Below are 19,331 nucleotides of genomic sequence, written 5' to 3' on the forward strand. Positions count from 1 at the left end.
GATCATAGCAGCCTTCCAGTATCTGAAGGGGGCCCACAAGGAAGCTGGAGAGGGACTTTTCATTAGGGACGATAGTGGTAGGACAAGAGGTAATGGGTTCAAACTTAATCAGGGAAAGTTCAGGTTAGATATAAGGAAGAAGCTCTTTACTGTGAGGGTGGTGAGGCACCGGCACAGGTTGCCCAAAGAAGTGGCGAATGCTCCATCCCTGGCAGTGTTCAAGGCCAGGTTGGACAGAGCCTTGGGCGACATGGCCTAGTGTGAGGTGTCCCTGCCCATGGCAGGGGGGTTGGAACTAGATGATCTTAAGGTCCTTTCCAACCCTAAGTATTCTATGATTCTATGATTTAAAAAAAAATAGTAATCTGTCATTCCTAGAAGAGTCCCGTTGGAACAACTAACCCTTTTTCATTATTTTTTCTCTTTCTAGCTAGCTCTTACATTGTTGTTTCTTTTTTCATTCCAGAAACAGCAACTTTACAGCTGGTATATATATTACACTAATGATGTTTGATTTAGAAATATACATACAGATGTTAAATTAATCTAGACAGATTTCAGTTACCTTTGAGACCTAGCTGCAGCCTTTTCTTCTGGAGAGTATTCACATTTTATTTGTCCCTGTGGTTCATGAAAGTCAGGCTGTCTTTGGATAAATTATGGCTGATTTCATGCTTTTCTCAGATATCCACACATGTTCATAAGTTGGAAAGATGTGTATTGTACTACTGGAGAATGTACTTTGATATCAGTTTTAGATTTGGCTGCTAATTTCTTGGCCCTGCTTTCGTCTTCCGTAAATAAGTTAAATAGTGACCAATGGGCCCAAGTCCAGCAGGGCTCATGACTAAATAGCTTCCAGGTAAAGTTACTCCATAGCAAAGGGGCAAAGCCCACACTGAAAAAGATGTTTGATAATACAAATGTATGAAAATCTATGCGAATGTTTCTTGCAATATACATCTGTTTGAAGGTTTCTGAATTTGGATAGCTGAACTGGATATCATTCCAGTGAGAAAAAACAGGCTGTACCTAGAGCACCAGTACCTGACAGGAGGTTTCTGATAAGCTCCTGTATACCAAAAAGATTACTGAGCAAATATGTTTGATACAGTAGTCTGCTACCTTATATAGTTTTCCATTCCTGATCACAAGTCAGCATAGGACCAGTGAGAATTATTAGGTAATTCAATTCCAAGGCTTTGTTCCTCCAGCAGAAGTAAAAGTTTCTTTAAAAAAATATTTATGTGCCTTATCAAAAAACCCCCACAAAACCCAAACCTTTATTCACTGAATTAGTCACTTGGAGCAACATGCTAAATACACTGAGCCGTTCTTTTTGTGGAACACGAGGATCAAGCCTTGGTTCTTGGCAGCCACGTCCTTCATGCCGTGCATACTGTAACCCACTGCTGTTATTTTTTAATCATCACGGGAGAGCAGAGTGCTTTACAGCAAATAAAGGGACAGCTCCTCCCGGAGAAGATTGTGATACAGTAGGAAATGACACCCAGGAAGAGCAGGGGAACACAAAGGTCACAATAAAAGTCATGATGAAAGCTTGACGTGGCACATGTTTTGTTAACACTACTTTGGACTTGGCATGCTTCATTGATTTTTGTGGGTGGTATTCAGGCTGAGGCTCAAGAGTTGGAAGCTGGTATATAAAAAAGGAAAATAACGGATTGCTGAGATGTACCAGACGCAGAGACATCATGGAGGGAAGAAATTGAGATCTTCCATTAGTACTTTGTTGACAGTGAAGAACTTTGTGTGGAGCTTGCAGGCAGGGCAGCTATCGAGACTTCTGCCATTTTGTCTCTATTAGTACTATGCAACCTGTCCATCCCATAACCTGTGAGCAGGTTTTATCTCTTTTTTGGGGCCGGGTCTGTGAGATAAAATTGTGATTATTTTTGCCCTGCCACATTCACTGGTGTTGAAGAGTGAAAAAAACCCCAACAAACATCAAAATTACATTCTTGTCTTCCTCTTATATCATTACCAAAACATGTGAGTGGTCAACACAGCAAAACTACAGCCTGCAAGACAGCTGATTGGAGGTCAGTTTTCATGCATAACAAAGACAACATTATAATCCCTGTCTCAGAGGTAACATATATGGATGCATATATTTCTTGTATATATTCAACTTTTACTGACATGCCTCTAAAATATGTGCCAAAACTTATAGAGAGATAAAGGCAGAAGCAGAGAACACATTGCTTTATACTAACCTTTCTCGCATTAAATGGATTTTAAAAGTATTGTTTTTCAGGAAAAAAAAAAAGAATAATAACTTCTTATTATTAGCTTAGCTTTACAAAGTGCAATCATTTAGTGTGAACAAAGTTAGCTATGTGCCAGCATGCACAGAAACCTTGCACTGCTCATACTCAGAAATGTATAGTCAGTGTATAGTCATCATCTTAAAATTGCTTTTAAGAATTCAAGCCTGCAGAAGACAGCAGAGCTCATCAAGAATGCTGACAGGATGTACTCACAAGCTGTTCAAGCCATTCCTCTAAGTATTAGCCAAAGTGAACTTATTTATTGCAGGTTTTACAAGGACTGTATGTATGGAAATAAAACACCTTTTGTGTTTACCTCAAGGCAAAAAACATCCTTGGACCTCACATGAGATGATGCACACTGAAGTCCAAGCAGATCCGTAGGGGATACAGAGAAGATGTTCATGCTGTAAAGAAACAGGTGGAAAAGTTGGCCATGAAGATAAGCATTTCTTGCTCTAACAGAGCAGGATATACCAAGGTGCTTCTGAAGCTGGGAAAAATTACTATTAAAAAAACCCCAAACATTAAAAACTCTTCACAGTAAGTATTGTCAAGATTTCAGGCCTGACAACAAATAGCTGGAGTTTGGTATAACAGGTCATATTTTAGAATGACTTTTAACGTTCAACATATTTACATGACTTTTCTGCAAGCACCATCTACATGAAATGGAGTGTCCACCTACCAAAATTATATTCAGATTTGCTGGAAAGCACGCCATGACTTTCAGATTTAATAGTACCAGTTTTCTCTCATTTACAAATACTTGTTCGTGCATTTGTCTTACAGCATTATAAAAACTCAGATAGGTGACTTCCCATAATATAATAGTAATAAGCAATACATAATCAGATTTTGTCTCTACCAATAACAAAGAATACCCTCCTGGAAACTATTTAAACCTAAAAATGAAATATTTTCTGCTTAAATTACTCTCTGTTTGGAACAAAATGTTGCAGGACCCTCTTCTGAGAATGTTCTCAGAAGTGGACAAAGCTTTATGGCACAGGCAACAGAATCTGAGCAACTTAGTCATCAAAGTCACTAAAGTAAACCCTAAATCCAGTTTTAGCTAACTATAAAGTAGTGTTCTATGGTGCTCTGTGAATAGTTTTGTATTACCAGCAGCTGGTTTAAAATAGTAACAGGACAATTGTGCCATCCTCTAAAATAATGATTCTATCATAACAAAAATGTTTGCATGAAGTAAACGGACATTGAGTAACTGTGGACTTTTGTACCAGTGATTACATTCCATCAAGCCATGTTAAAAACTAGGTGGAGAGACTAGAAACGACCCAGACATAAAGCAACTTGCACCCTTTTTCCCATCCCACTGCTTATAAGAATATCCATTTGTCCTTTAAACAAAGACAAAAAGACACTTCTACTAGCAAAAAACCTCTCCAAAACCCACCCCCCAACCCAAATAAATACAGCTCTTCCCTATTCCTGATCCGTCTGACTGGTTCTCCAAGCTTTGTGATTTTTATCCATTCTTCTGAAATCATCTGAGAGACTTTTATAGCAGAAAAAAAAAGCAAGAATACATCTCTGATGGATTATGGAGTTTTCCTTATTAGGCCAGATCCTGACAGATGTTCTGAACTTACAGTGCACTTTCCTGAATCATAAACCTTAGAAGAAAAAAAGAACATATCTGTCTGTGGATGAGAAGGGAGGCTAACATGCCCCAACACAAAGAAATTCAGGGTGCAGTCTCCCCGTGTTTAGGCACTGAAGTTGGAGCCATGTGAGCTTGATGTCTTGCTTCCATTTCTGCAATTTAAAAGCCACTCTTACATTCCTTTCTGGAACTGTAACTCCAGGACATTACCAACTCCAGGTGGCCTTTTTTTTTCTTTTTTAATGAAAAAGGCTTAAAATCTCTAACAAAATTCACAAGTTGCCTGTGAATACAGTTGATTTTACAGCTGTCTCTAAAGCTCACTCATTGAAGAGATTTGGTGAATATCAAGGTTCTCTGAATATTTACTGTGTTGTTTCTTCTAAGAGCACAGCTCCATGGAAAGTTCAAAAAGAAAAGCCAGACTTGCCTATAGGTGCAGTAGTGAACCAAATAATTGTGGTGGACCTTGTCTTTTTTGCTCTTCGAATGCTTTTGTCTTCACTCTAAAACACTAGCGAAGTGACAGGAATCCTTTTACTGAGTGAAAAGCAAGTTTTGAAATATAATCAGGTAACTTAGAAGAGACTCGAGCCATCAAAAGAAATGGAATTCTGCTTTTGTATGTTCCCTTGTGTTATGACAGCTAACAGCATGATTACAGGTTTAGCTTTTAACTACTGGTAACCAAAACAATGTATTGCAGAGCTTCCCTGTGCTGCCCTTCATCACCCAGCCCTGAGGTGATGAAGTTTATAAATATATATATATTTATATAGATACATACACATATCTATAAAGTGGGTTTACAGATCAATTCTTCAGTGGTCTGCATTTCTGAGAAGAAAAGTGCAATTTTTGGAATTATGGTCTTGAAAATGATAAACGTTTGGTTTGATTTGTGGCCTATGGCTTTCCATAGTAATTTCAATGTCTTTCACTGTTCTGGAGTTTGATTCTCTATTAATCAAAATGAACACAGGTCAGGAGAAAATCTAGGGAAGAGAAGAGGGCAACTGCCTTGAGAATAGAGTAAGGCCCTTTAAAAGCTGGCTTGTTCAATCAATTATTTTGTTTATCTACTTGATAATAAATTGAATCTCTCTGAAATTTGGAACTTCCATGCTATGAGTTTTTCAATGATGAAATTTGTAACACCCCTCAGCCTGTCAGGGTTCTAAAACATTACACCAAAGGTCCCCTGAAATTTTGCATCAAGGTACAGATTAAATCACAAATTCAAAGTAAGTATTTCGTAAAAAATATTTCATATATTTAAAACATAGTGATGACAGAGAATAAAAGACTCTGCTCTGGGACATATGTCATGATTGCAGTTCCCACCACATAAATCTTTGTAAGAAAATTTACTGCCTCCTAAAAGAGGTAGTGAAGGAAAGAGTAAGCTTTGAAGATGCTCTCTGTGCATTTAACACAACATATTCTGCATATTTGACATTTTAAAGAGAAGCTGGATTCTCTCCAGTTTTTTTCTGGGGAGAAATGTCTCCAGTGCAAAGCTAGCAAAACCAGAAGTTTAAAGTTCTGGAATGGCAGCGATGCTTGGGGCTGGTTAGCACACATCCAAAGGCTGCATCCAGAGAGCGTACAGCTCTTTTTTTGCTACTTAATGGTTTCTGACAAAACATTGAACCCAGCTGTTTCATTTACGTAAGGAAGGATGGCAGATCCTTGCTTAGATCTATGGAACAGAGGCATGTTATGAGAACAGTTTCATGAAAGAGAAGGCTAAGTGGGGAGTTTCCTTCTGCTGAGCTGTATTGGTCCTTAAGAATCATCATTAATCAGTTGGATGCAATCTCGTGGTGTTTTCAAGTGACTGTCAGTCTGCTTACTAAATACCTGTTGCACAGGCTATCGCATGCCATTGGCCTATAGAAGGCATCACCATAAGATCATTTAATGAGTATTCCTATGGAGATGAGGTGTTTGGAGAGCAACAGCACAGGTGGAGTTCTGCAGTGCTAGATACAATTGCAGTGATGTCGCTGCCTCATGCTGATTTAGTTAATTGATTTAAATAGCAGCTTATTTTAATGAATTAAGCTCTTGATTTTTCATAGGCGCTTCTGAGCCTTGCTCAGCAAATCATTATATAATATTTATCCTGTATAAAACAATGAAGTATTCATAATCTGTGAAAAGATGATACATTTGGACCTGGAATTGTTGTTCTACTTGTGTTAGTCTGTATGAATATTAGCTGCATTCACTGTGAAAGACCAAACCCAATAAACTTTTGCATTCTTTGTATTTTTATACAAGGTAGTATTTACTGATTGCGTAGTTAATAAAAAGTTTGGGAACAAGTTGGAAAAATTAAGGACTTACTTTAGTAGAACTATTTCCATACATACACACGTTGTATGTGTGCCAGAAAACAAACAAAGCCCGATTTCCCATGCGTTTTGTGCGATGGGAACATCGGCTGGCCACCTCCTCTCCCCTAGTCCCTTTAGCTCTGTATCCTTTGTTTTCAGGCCTATACTGAACAGTGCTTCTCCAGCATCCATAATTTTAGGGTAAAATGGCTGATTTGTTCCTATACTCATGCTGCCTGCCTAGCTGGCTACTCACTTTTGCAGTGGTAAGAGACCATATCACTAAGCAAACATTGATCTGTGTTGCTTTTGACTATCCAATTGCCAATTTTTACGTAATTCCTGATGACTTGATTTGTTTGAATCTAATATCCCCCTGCAACTTTGGTTTAAGTCAAACTGTGGGGTCTCTGTTGCTAGGTCCACATCATGTCACTGTTCACCTACCAGAACTCAGTCTAAATGCAAGGAACAGGAGTATCCATCATCAAATGAGAAGCATATTCTTCTACTTAGGGCTGGTACAAATTACTGTAAAAAGAGGCTGTACAAAAAGGGCAAGTACTGCACCAAACAATTATTTTATGCAAACTATAGCTTCTCTATTATTTTTGATACAACAATAACTCAAATCCATGAATGTTTTGTTGCATATTGGGAAGGTTCATCTTTGTACATTGCACACTCAAACCTACAAATTTCTTACATGAAATTCTAATTAAATTTTAAGTGTTCTGATTTCTAAAGAACACATAGGCTTGGTGTAAAGTCACAATTCATCTTTGTTCTCAATTCGAATTTGTATTTAGGTCTACTTGTAAATACATAAGGCAGTTTGCAGTGGTGTTATTTTCAAACTGTACAGCACTAATGGTAATTAAAGACTCTAAAGAGAATGATAAATATCTGACCTCTAGTGGCAGCTATCTCACGAATAACTGTAGAGCATACTTGATGTGGAAGAAACGAGGGACTTGGAAAGGGGGGAAAAAGTGGTTATAGAAGAAGCTGGAATTGTGAAGTGGAGCCTTAATTTTCATTAGTTCCTTTTTAATTTTTAATTATCTTTTCTATCAAGGTCCTGGTTCAGAATCTGGCATATTTTTGTTTCTGAAACTTTTATTCTTGAATCTTCAGAGTTTACTACTATGTTTAAGAAGCGTGTGCATAGTCTTCCAAAAAGAGGTTTTCCAAAAAGCAAAATTTGTGTTTTCCTTATGGCTGACAAGCACTGATTTGAGAAGGGTATAACCAAGTACTATGTTGTTTAATTCTAATGTTTCTCATTAAAAAGTTAAATTATCATAGTTAAATTTAGACATCCTTTTATCATAGAACATAGAATCACAGAATGGTTTGGGTTGGAAGGGACCTTAGAGATTCATTCTAATTTCTGACTGTTGAGACTAATTCAAAATCTCTTTCCCGATCTTCAAGGTGCTTTGGCACAAGCCCAAGATACCCAATGTCTTGTCCTACACTAGATGTCAAGATGAATTAACCAAAAAAGATGTGAATTTAAAGTGAATATAACTCAAGCTTATATAATTTCTCCATGGACACTCATTTAGGAGTCAGCTGGCCGTAATTATCTTAACTTAATTCACGCTCAAAGTGAATTAAACTGAACAGAAGTAATGGTTTATCAACATGGAAGAGACGCTGTATAATAAGCTCGGTGTAAATTCACAATTCATCAGCTACTTTGCTCTGACTTCCCTTATGGAAATACAGCATGCCCTCCAGCTGCCTTTCTATGAGGTAACTTAATTTTTTTAGGGGAAAAAAGCGCTATATGTGGAAGTGTGGGCTGATTGATAGCAGGTGCAGAATGGTTGTATTTCAATGGTGCTACGTGTAGAAAGAAGGTCAGTGTATATCATCTGAGCAGTTGAAGCTTTTCTACCATTTTGTGACCATAATGGCACTTGCTATCCTATAGGGTATATTTTGAACTGGAGATAGCCAAACAGCATTTTTGGTATTTCTATAGCAGAGGAACAGGCAGCAGATTAGTACTGAGCAACTTGTGTACTGTCAATTCATATTTCAGTCACTGTTCAATAACTTCACCATCTATGAGTGTAGAGAAGCCTTAACCATTTCTGAACAAAAACATCCAAAACAAGTTATGTATTTTAAATTTACACTCTCACCCAGCTTAGTTTAACTTCAATGAGTATCTTGGTATTGATTTTCACCTAAATTATTTCCCACATTTCATTATTCATTAGATTTGACGGCATTTTCCATTAGCATACATAAAACAATGCAATAAGGAACATGGAGAACTATCACTACTTGCACTACTCCCTTTAAATTGAATCAGCACTGTCAGGCAGTCTCTGACATTATTATCCAGTTATGAAAACATCCGTGGCCCTATTCATTCAGCCATTTCTGCTCTTTTTTCCAGGCACAGACCGTTTGCGCCATAGCATGCCTTGTCAGATTTGGAGCCCTTCCAGTACCTGACGAGCATATTAACAGTGCTCCCATTCATAGACGAGGGCCTGCCAGTTCTATCTAATTTTAGTTAAGTTTCTATTTATAGTTAGATGGCTGCGTTTTCTCCTGTGAAAGCCTTGCAACTGTGAGGTGCGGAGGGAATATATTTTTGTGCTGTTTTAGTTGGCACACAAAAAGTTCATGGTTGTAATTTACCTAAGTCCAAAATACTCTGCAGTCCACCCAAAGTAACAGCGATGCTTCACATAACGATATACGCCACAAATATCCTGGCACTGCTGGCTATTTTTTTTCTCAGTCCAGTGAGATGCTTCCTGTGCTGATAGTGTAAGAGACCCCGGAGCCAGATGATAGCACAAAATCATAGTCTTTGCTAAATATTGCTGTATGCAGAAAGGTTCCAAGGTTGAAAGGATGGGGAAGAGGGAAAGAATTTTGGGTCATCTCTCTCTATGCTGTGACAGCTATAACACAGGCCAGTTGAACTGAACTCTTTCTGCCTTGTTGCACTGTATAAGAAATAACACGTTAATAACAGTAGTAATAACATCTACCTTTTCACCACAGTATTCTGTGAACATTTAGTTACTAACTTTGCAAGTAGCATTAAATGCCAAGAAATGTTATGGAAAGAGATTCTCTGCTGTAGACTTAGTGGTCAAATTTACATATATAAGATATTACAACTTCAGCATTTCATTAATACGCCAAGAATTGATGCTCCACTGTGTCTATATGTACATATGTGTGTCTATATGTATATATACAGAGAGACAGCTGAGAGGAAATCAACATTACAGTTCATTTTATCTTGCACCAAACATGCATATGAAAAGTGAGCGCTTCAAAATGATTTCATTTAGAAACACAGTGTTCAAATTATAGATGGTCTAGTGCTGCAACATTGTATAATGATCCTTAAGCAAATACAAGTTGGCCTCTTTCAGTTTAAAAGACACTTCGTTACATGTTTTAGTAATTGATTATCTGTTCCCAGTGTTGTTGACATGTCAGAAAGCTGGTTGAAAGATTAGATTTATTTTCTGTAAGTTGAAATTGGGGTTCATCTCATCTTGGAAGTTCAAAATTAATTCCGACCTTGGTAGAGGGAGGTTCGAGACACAGAGTTTCAGTCCAGTTTGGGATTCCAAACATCGAAAGTTGATAGCATCTACTCGTGTCTCTATATAGGCTTCTGATATTAGTAATATTTCTCTCCCATGTTTGCAAGTAGTGCTTGCAGGGGTTGTTTAGTGTCTTTCTGATGTTGTATCATGCTTATGTAAAATATATATTCTAATCATCCCTCATTCTTGCTCCAATAGCCATGCAGAGTCTGGAACAGATGCAACGATGAGAGTCACAAAAAGTCAGAAAATAATTTTCATGCTCATCAATCTTAATTGTGTTCTGATTCCTAGATAATATGTGTATCAGAACAAAAAAGAGGCATTGAACCAGCAGATATTTTGGTTCAGCTGAAATTTGTATTCAGCCTGTCTGGGATGATGCTGAGGCAGAGCTGAACTGGAACTGAACCAGAGAAGTAGTTGAAGAAAGAAATAATGGTGTAATTCTGTGGCTATCGTGGTTCACAGGACAAAAAATGATTTCTTCCTATTAATTTGTAGCTAACTGCTCCACATGATGAAGTCCATACCCGCCAATCCAGAGGTCATGGGCTGGCAGAGGCTGTCATTTCTCTAACTTTCAGAGGCAGAAATGTGCTTTAGCTGCATGGTTGTATCAGTAAGATTACTTGCCTCCCTCCCTCCTCCTCCAGCTGAACACAGATGTTCCAGAAAAACAACTGGTTTAGATGTTACTGCAGATAAAATCTGCAGCATTGCCTAATGAGAATTACAGGTAAAGCTGTAACACAGCTTTAAAAGGGCCCTAGATTAACAAATATTTATGTTAGTTCGAGCATGATTTGTGGTGGATGAGGATGCTCCTTGTGTGTTACTGGCAGAGTGACATTGAGAAATCCTTGCAGCTGTGGGTGTATTTGGTTCTGTTTTTTTCAGGGATGGAGAAAGAGAGGTGATGCAGCACGTAGAGGTGACAGCATCAGCTGAGGGCCATGAGTCCAGAGGATTTCGAGCTCTTGTGTCACTGGCAGACCCAAACATCTGTGTGGTGGGTAAAATACATACAAGTGTGCTTGGCCAGCCTGTGGTTGGAATCATACCTATGTCTCAGCGAAGTCCTCGGAATCTCAGATGGGACCAAGAGGTAAGCAGTCCTTTTGCCAGGTGCCTACACCACGGGTTTCCCCTTGTGCAGTCTGACAAAACAACCTCATGCCTCGCTAAGACCATGGCTACAGCTCCTCCAGCAGAAACCCACCCCTTCTTGCAGTCTATGCACTCTTCTGAAGGCCAATGCCTGGCACATACACTGCTTCCCTCACTGTAGCTAATTGCAGTTGATTACTAACCCTGTTCTATAATCGTACTTATTTCCTAATGCTTTGATTTAGTCACTTCTGAGAACCTCCTCCAAGCACAGCAATACACACAAAAAAATCCCCACCACAATGCGAGAGACTCATCTTACTGCACAGGCTGTCAAATCTCTGTCCTTGCACCACATCGAGCTCTCTTGTTTGCGTATCTTGGGTTGCTTTGTGGTGTCTATTAAGCAAATTAATTATACTGTCCTTGTTGTTTGCATTACTGATTTAAATGTCTTTGCAGCCCTCCCAGAAAAAGCTGACACATTATTGCTGCTTCCATAAGTTGCACTTTCTTCCACATTTTCTTGTGACCCATGGAGATGTTATACTATTTTTCATTGTAAGATTCAGTTTTAATGCGATTGCTCTTCATCAGTGCCTCTAATTAAAACTTATTCATCATTGCCTGTTGCTCTAAACCCTGTAAGAGAGAGTAAAAATGTTGTATGTGGTAACCAGCCACAGAAGCTTCTCCCACCACGACCTGGTGATTTGGGGCTGGGCTTTGCAGGCACAGAAAGGCAATGTCTTCATCCTTCTTCTTGGATGTTATCTGGCATCAGTACTCCTACTCATCCCAGGCATTTAGAGCATTGATGAGTTTAATTACAGTGACTTTATGGAATGATTTTGGAATAATCACCCAATATAAAATTGGTGACATTTTTCATACACCTGCGGTGCTCAAACAGCTGCTGAGTTTTCCTTTATGGAGAAGATCTGGCAGATAGAGAGACAGGGATTATAACTTCAGGGAAGGTTTTTACGTACGTACTGAAAGAAGGCACTTTCCTCTACAGCTAATATTTGCCTTTTCTAGTTATTTTAAGGTAAAGCAATTGCTTCCATCCTTCCTAACCCCTCTCCAACTCTTTACAGTTTAAGTCTACTCTACTTTATTATTCCCAAACCAGAAGCAGCAGAATCATTCTACAGAGTTTTGACTGATGCTGTTTCCCTAGAAAATTTAGACTTTTATAGCAATAAACTCCCACTCTCTCTTATGGCACTTTTTTTTGTCTATAAATGCTAGCATCTATATCCAAAGTAAAAGACAATTTGAAATACTGGAAGGACCCATGGCTCCACATCATGGAATCATAGAATCATAGAATCTTGACAGCTTTTAATTTCTTGTCAATCTTTTCATTTCCTTTTACAAGTTCCTTGCTGCTGCAGTTTCTCTCTGCCACTATGAGCCAAAGCAGTCAAGATTTTTTGTTCTTCTATACTTCTTAGGACATTTTCTGATCAGTGACAACCATCTGGCTGGTCGCTTTGTCTATCCATCTTGTCTTTCTGAACTGGCAGCACTGCAGCTGGGCTTCCTTATTTGCCCAGACATTGTGTAGCTGCCCGAAGGGCTTTATCTCCTCACTCCTGTGTCACCTGTAAGCTCATCTTGGGAAATTCTCTGCTGTTGCTTTAAGTATTTTTAGAAAACATCTAGCTCTCATTTAAGATTATTTTGATATTTTTTGGTTTTTTCTGAGACTGTCAGAGTTTATTCTCTTTAACCCCAGCACTTCATCAGCTTTCAAACTTAAATGTTATTTCTACTGGGAAGACTAACTGATAAAGATACAACCTGCACTTATTTATTTGTTTAATAGAAACCTGCTTATTTACAAAGAATGCGCACAAAGTACTGTTTTCCCCAGAACACCTCTCTGGTTGTGGCTTTTATCTTGGACACACTCAACTCCACCAAAATAAGGACCTGGCTTCCATGTCTGCTCTCCAAGGCAGGAGGTCTATTCGTGAGGCTTCAGTTCACAACCCACCTGAATACTGCCATGCTGATTTGCAATGGGCATGGTAGCGTCTACTACTGCAGCTTTCCAGAAATGAAATGAATGAAAGATGCTGTGGTGTCTACAAGTTTCAGTGAGGTTTGGGGCTTCCTAAGAGTCAAAGACATACTACTTGTAGGAGCTGGCCAACATATGTTGGGCATAACACAAGCATAACAATTCATTACTGCTCTAAAATATGATGCACTCTGTTGGTGTGCAATCCACCACAGAAAGCTAAAAGATACGACAAAAATTAACTGTAATGTTTACAAGGTGTTCAGTATCATGCTACTGTGCAGCACATTGGTCATCATCCCAGAAGCAAGGTGGCCAGTTCAGCAGACTACATTCTGGATGTGCTATTTGGAAATCAGGAATTTTTGTTTTCCCTGTGCAGCATTTCTGTCATTCACCTAACAGGCACACCAAATACCATTCTGCAGCCCCTTCCTTCTCAGTGTCGAAGCCTGTCTTTTCCATTTTGCCCACTCTCTCTTCATGAAAGCGCATTGTCTTTTTAGATGAGAACATCAGTTCTGTGACATTTTTCCCAGCCAAACTCATTATTCATTTTTTCCATAAGCATCTAACTGCAGCTTTCAAGGTTTCATGCTGTGTAATTCATTTGTGAATAAACTCTTCCCCTGAAAAGTTAAAATTAAACCAAGCAGCTTTCTGCTTACATCAAAGCCAATACAAATAGGCCTCCACCGGGGAGTGAAGAAAGCAGCTCTGCAACTCAGATTTTGGTGGGAGAGGAGCGCAAAGTTGAAACAGAAATATTTAGAAGTGCCAAAAGGGAAAGTAACTCTTCTTTCAAAGAGCAGCTTTATATTAAGTCTGTAACACGTGCTGCAAAAGGGTTGAAACTTTGTATAAAGGCAATATTGTACATGGAAAACATGTTGAATATGTACCAAGGGAAGAAGGAAGATGTTAAGACAGGTTCATATTGGGGGGTTGTAAGCCATAACTAAAGTTTCAATGTTTTTCCTTATAATTTCTACTGCTTCTTTATGGATTTTCTTAAATAAGATTTCCTGGTATTTCAGGTGGTTCAGTTTCTGTCTTTTGCCAGGGAGCTTCACGTGCATCTCCCAGAATCTCAGACGAGTCTAGCAGCTGAAGCTCTAACCCAGATTCCCAGTGTCTGGAAGTTGAAGAGACTTTATATTTCTGATGCGTCTGCAGATATAATATTTCCACATCCCTGCTGTGATCACTGATGCCCCAGTCTGATTTTTCTCCAGCCTCTCTTCAGAGCTGGTTTATTTCAACTTAATGTGCTATGTTAATCCAGTATCTCATTTTTCATCCTTGCCGTCTTCAATACACATAGTGCCAATTTTGACAGTGTTGAAACATTACCTTTCTCAGCAGCTTCCCTGTGTCTCTCCAAGCCCTCTCTACCAGTTCCCCCATTCTTCAATCTTCAGTGGACATTTACACCTGCAAATCAGTAACAGTGCTTCTAAAATCTCTTTTCCCCTGACTCTTTTTTCCGTGACTCCCTTTGCATATTAGGAACTTAAAAGCTCCAACAGCTGCTGAATATTGAATTGCAGGAGATCCTTCTGGCTCTTGCTTGGCTTGCAGAATCTCACACACTCAAGAGTTCAGATATTGTTTGAGACAAGCTCTTGGTTTGAAGACCAACTCTAAGGAAGGTATTTTAAGCTAATGTATACTCCATTCACTAGATGATGTCCTGTTGAGCAGGAGAAATGTGCATTTTGACAAACTCAAATCCAATTGATCAGGCTCAACTTCAGACTGTCTCCAGCATCAGATTTCTATCTCCTGACTAAGCCAACTTCTTCTACTACAGGTTCCTTCTGGCATCCTCCCAGTTCAACTAATTATTTTCCCATCCTGATCATGTTGCACACACGCAATCTCGGTTGCATTTTCGTCACTGCTTGGGTAACTCCCTACAACCTCCCTTCCTCATGCTTCTAATTTTCCGTTTTCTATATTCCCTCCTCCTTTAGGAGAAAGCAGACAAGTATCATCATATTGGCTTTCAATCTTATCTTGGCTTGCAGTACTTTTAGTCCACTTAACATTTGATTTAGCATCAAGCTGGACACGTTTCAGAACATTAATTATTGGATTAATGGATTATTAATCCATTAGTGCATACCCAGACCTTATTCTGCTCTTCAGGAACTCTTGTTATGTAGTTAGGTTATGTTAGATAATGTAAACTTAAAATAACTAACTAACTAAAGGGCTTCAATACATTGACTCTACTGTTCAATCATGGTAGGAATGTAGGAAGAGAGAGGTAGATTTTTAATTTTTTTATTTCAATTTAAAAAATTTCTATTAGATTTTGTATTTTACAGCATAGTACAACAGAATTTCTTGTTATATGATCTTGACTCATTTCTCCATGCTTTAGTCTCCATGCCACATCATTGTTCATGGCAGGACAACTGCCATAAAAGAGATGAAATAGGCAAAACAAGTAAGACGAAAGGGGCAAAATTTGCTTTAATGCCCATGTTTTGATGAAACGATTGCTATTCAGGGTTTTTTTATTTGTTTGTTTGCTTTGGTTGTTTTGAGGTCTCATCTTTGGATTAGTATCTTCAAACAGGGATGAGTCAGTCTATGGTTCTGAACTTGTTTTGGTACAGAAAGAAGTTCATTCTGTATTTCCAAGCTGAGTTTTAGATGTTTTAAGATGAAGCCTTTTATTCTTTTAATCCACACTTTTGGAATTTTACTATTCCGTATGAAAACAAACTTGAAGCGCCAGTAAAGATAAATCTTTCATCTGTAGGCTGTCTCTTCCTTTGCTTTGATTTGTGTGGTCGCTATTGCAGTAAACAGAGCTTCAGTTAATGAACAGGTATACTAATGGTTTTGGTTTGTGATGGGGTTTATTGTTTTTGTTTTAAAAGCCTCCTCTCAATACAAAATGTAGTTGTCTCTTTTGGTTTAACAGTAGCTGATTAGTATATTCCTAATGCAATAATATTCTGGAGGTCTCCTGATACAGCTATGGATGCAAGATTTCTCTCTATTGATCCAGCTGGGTATACATCAGCAACAGACACAAGAATGCAGGAAAAGTTTTGGCTATGAAGAGTCCATCATTTAGCAATACATCAATAGAGTTCATAACAGCCAAAATACTATATGGATGTAAATCAAAGACCACTGTAAATAAAATAGGATTAATAGATTAATTTTTGATCAAAGATATAAGGCATGGTGATTTGGTCCCCAGTATACATGACCTCCAACTTTTGAGAACTAGTTAGGACTGTTTATTGCATACAGTGTCAGAAGCTGTTTTCAATAGCAGTTTCGACCACATGATCTCCAGAGGTACCATCTAACCCAGACTTTCCTGTAAATTAGCTGTGGGGCTTACAACATCACATCCAGCAAACCGCTACAGTGCACAGGGGTGCAGAGGGAGAAGCGGCCAGCTCAGGCTGAAGTGCTAGGATAGACTTAGGACACAAATCAACAGGAAACTGCATTTCATTAAATGTTTATAGAACAGTGTGTCAAACATTGCTAACATGAGCAGAGCTCATCTGGTTCTAAAGCATCAGTGAGACATTTCCCCGAAGCTGCCAAGCTACTTAAAGCCAAAATATAATCTATTGCATTAGTGCTGTCATATCCATTAGCTGTCAAATGTAGTTCCTGCTAAAAGTTCAGCGATGCCTGGCTATTTAGAGCACAGGGAAATGTCTCTTCAATTAGGCAAATAACTCAACAGCTGATATACTAGGCATGTAAAGCAATGGGAGATCAATGTGTTTAGCTAACAGAAACTTTTTATGCAGAGTGTGCACAGACACTTGCTGGATGTTATTAGTTGAAAGGCTTCTTAAGTGAAATTGAAGTCTAAATCATCCAGTGTCTCTAGGAAGAGGCCTATATATATTTCAGATGCAAGAGTGAGAGATTGCATCAGCAAATTTATAAATATCAGTTTGCTTTTAATTAAACCTTTTGCTTGGCTCTGGAGTCTGTAGCATTTATTGCAGCTAGGGAATTGTGGTTTACTACAGCCCCTGGTTGAGATTAAGTACTCTATAGAGCCTGAAGAGTGTTTACAGGCCTTTGTTACTGATTCATGAGTATTTTCTGCTTGTAGCTATGAAGTAGAAAACTAAAGCTATATTTAGGAGTTTTTGGGGTTTTCCACATATAGAAACTGGATCTAGATCTGGCACGAGAAAAAGAATGAACATTTTCAAAGTTTAGAACTGATCAGTGGCTTCTATTATTACTTTATCAGCAGCATGGTCTACATTTGAGTCTTTGGTTGGGTAGGAAACAAGAGGCTGTGTTCATCCGAAACTGTTAAATATAAAGCGACAGCAAGTGTAAAAGATTCAGTCTCCTCGGCTACTGTTTGAGAGTTAACCAGTATCTGACAGTTGTTACAAAATATCCTAGTCATGAGAAATAAAAACTTTAGGTTTTATGCCATTAAACTTGCAGTAAGTCATAAAAACTTCAGATTTTGTGCCCTTAAACTTGTAGCAAGTCTTGGCACATAAGCATTATGTACCAAGCATCAAGTACATGCATAAGCATTAAGTACAGTATTATCCCTGTTCTACAGATAAAAACATCATGTGCCATTTTGTATGGTGGTGCAGTATTTTGACCTTTATTTAAACATGCATAACACAGCCCAGCAAGAAGTGCCAAACAGTTGAAGCTATGACTTTATCCTCTCATTTTATGGTAAAATCTGAGTTACATGTCCCACTGGAGTGGTTATAATTGAGCACACAAATCAAATGCATAGGCAAGAGACTCCTAACAGAAAGAACAGAATTTGAGGAACATCTTCAGGACTCTTGCATAAGCCAAGTACATTATATTATAAAGGTAGTGAAACATAATGCAAAAATTACAAACTAGCAAGCGAATTATTTACCCCTAGGAAAGTCTGCTATCAACTCAAGACTGCTTTCAGCTGGAAGCCTACGTCTGGCCAAAGTGGGGGACCCACAAAAATACAGCAGCTTTGAGATTTATCTTAACCATGTTTAATACCACAATGTTCACTTTAAGCCACGTCACTTAATGCAAAGTAAGCATATCAAAGAGTAAACCATCTAAATGAAAGCAAGTTTAGTACTGTGGCAGCTTCTTGCTGAAACTCTTTTGAGCCAGTGCTCCTTACCATACGAAAAGCCTTTTACAACTTTAAATTTCAAGTGAAAAAGTCCCTTCATAAAATTAGAAGCTGTCCTTCCAAGGATCCATCCTTAGCTGAGAAGGGTGTGCTCTATGCTGTGGTCATGCACATACGCCTCTCACTCTTACTGCTCTTTGAGCTGCCAAGGGCACCACAGTACGCTCAACAGAAAAGATTTCCACTCTTTAATCATAACAGCTTGAGAAAAAGCCTCTCTTTCTGATCATTTTGAATCTGCCATTCCTAGGTCTCTTACTGCATGAGGCAGGATGTAGTTGTTCCCTGCTCACCTTTTTCCACATCATCAATAATCAAAGACTAAGCTGAGGATAACCACTTAGTAAATACATAGGATCTTCTGATGAGTTAAATCAGCAAAACAACACTGGTAAAAAACCAGAGGTATCATGTTCATGTTGTACGAGATCTTGTCATATGTCATGTACAGCGTATTCAAAACACATAAGAACTGACCAATTTAGATATTACACTTAAACACATACCATAGTGTTATGTTATTGTTTTATAGTTGAAGTTTCCAAAAGAGATTAGTTTTGATGTCAAGATAAACAGCACATAGTGTGAAATTACTGACTACTGAGAAATTCAGTAATCAGCTGAAAACCAGAGAGCGAGCTGGGGAGCACAGGGATCCCAGGGATAGTGGGAAGGCATGCATCCCCCCTTCTGGCAAAGTTACATCACTCACCCTTCTTCAGATGCCATTTTGGAGCAGACCATGTATCTCAGGAGAAGACCCACAGCTGTGACCTCCCAGGGCAAAGCCCAAGGCTTTGAGGAACTGCACCTGGGGAAGGAATGGCAGTAGTGGAGCTGTCTAACAAACCTTCTGCAAACTATTTCCAACAATTATTTTTCCTTAAAGATGTTCTGTGTTGAAAACTAAAGAGGTGCCGCTAACTTTACAAACACCTCTGAACTCGGGTAAACCAATCTGCCTGCAGAAGACCCCAGGGAGACAGTTTTCTCTTGACCATCAGCTCTGATGTCTATTTTATATCTCATGAGAATCCAGACTTCCAAAGAAAAGGTGCTTCAGATGTGGACTAGTGGCCTGTGAAATTACCAGAGAGCATCTATGGCTCAGCCTGATTTAACTTTCTTTACTTTGGAAAGGGCTTACAGCATTAAGCAGCCAGAGA

At 38.7% G+C, this 19,331-nt stretch overlaps 1 protein-coding gene across 11 annotated transcripts in view; it reads right to left on the bottom strand.

Annotated features, from left to right (window-relative positions):
• PPARA (peroxisome proliferator activated receptor alpha) overlaps positions 1–19,331 on the bottom strand; it is a 207,920-nt gene that overhangs the window by 53,999 nt on the left and 134,590 nt on the right. For 8 of the 11 annotated variants that reach the window (XM_030480535.1, XM_030480517.1, XM_030480521.1 and 5 more), the window contains 2 exons: positions 18,878–18,976; positions 2,608–2,698 (listed from right to left, as the gene is read on the bottom strand). The exons of 1 other annotated variant lie outside the window; for it this stretch is intronic. The gene's annotated coding sequence lies outside the window, so the exon portion shown is untranslated. The remainder of the gene's footprint in view (positions 1–2,607; positions 2,699–18,877; positions 18,977–19,331) is intronic. 2 more of the 11 variants (XM_030480522.1, XM_030480516.1) reach the window with 2 other exon arrangements.

This window comes from Strigops habroptila, chromosome 3, assembly GCF_004027225.2.
Source record: "Strigops habroptila isolate Jane chromosome 3, bStrHab1.2.pri, whole genome shotgun sequence".
NCBI lineage: Eukaryota > Metazoa > Chordata > Aves > Psittaciformes > Psittacidae > Strigops > Strigops habroptila.